General features: G+C 27.3%; 1 protein-coding gene across 1 annotated transcript in view; it reads left to right on the forward strand.

Moving 5' to 3' along the window:
• The window catches only part of LOC108576871 (protein phosphatase inhibitor 2-like), a 5,353-nt gene that overhangs the window by 1,891 nt on the left and 2,734 nt on the right, over window positions 1–728 (forward strand). The window lies entirely within an intron of this gene.

Below are 728 nucleotides of genomic sequence, written 5' to 3' on the forward strand. Positions count from 1 at the left end.
AATCTAAAGTGAATCTCATTTATAATCTCTTTCTTCATTACATACTGAATGAATATAACAATCATATTATACTTAAAATTCAATTTAAAATATGCTTTCCCTTACTTTAAGTTCTTCAGTCTAATTTATGCTATCTGTTTAGAGTTTTATACCAGGATTGGCTTATATGGAAGCTATCAAATTTAAATTGTACAACTATTCTCTACTAAGCAGCAGCATCATCATGTAGGTTCTAACATTATTACATACATAAGCTGAACTGTTGGTGTTGGAATTGAATATTAACAATGTAATGAGTGTGTGCAAATGTATTTAGAAATTTCATGTTGATTTATTCTTTTTAGTGGAATAAATCTTCATTGGTAAGTTTCAGTGCTCTTCGAAATGTACATTTGCTATTCTTGCTTCTCAGAGTTATATTCCTTTATTATTTTCAGTAATTCTACACAAAAAGTGCTACTTGTGTGGAAAATTGCTTGAATTCCTCAGAACAATGTTATTTAAATTTCCAATTTTGAATAAGAAGGACCTAATTTTAAGATGATTCTTTTACAAATACTATGATCAAACAGTTTTAATCGAATATATGCACCAAGAAATATACAGAGTGTTTCAGAAGGTATGTAACATCCCGAAGTCAAGAATTACATGACATATAGTTATAATTCTTTAAATGTTATTCATTGTCAAAATTGAATGCACATGTATTTAAAAATTTTTTGTATGTA

The sequence above is a fragment of the Habropoda laboriosa genome, unplaced genomic scaffold, assembly GCF_001263275.1.
Source record: "Habropoda laboriosa isolate 0110345459 unplaced genomic scaffold, ASM126327v1 scaffold54, whole genome shotgun sequence".
Taxonomy (NCBI): domain Eukaryota; kingdom Metazoa; phylum Arthropoda; class Insecta; order Hymenoptera; family Apidae; genus Habropoda; species Habropoda laboriosa.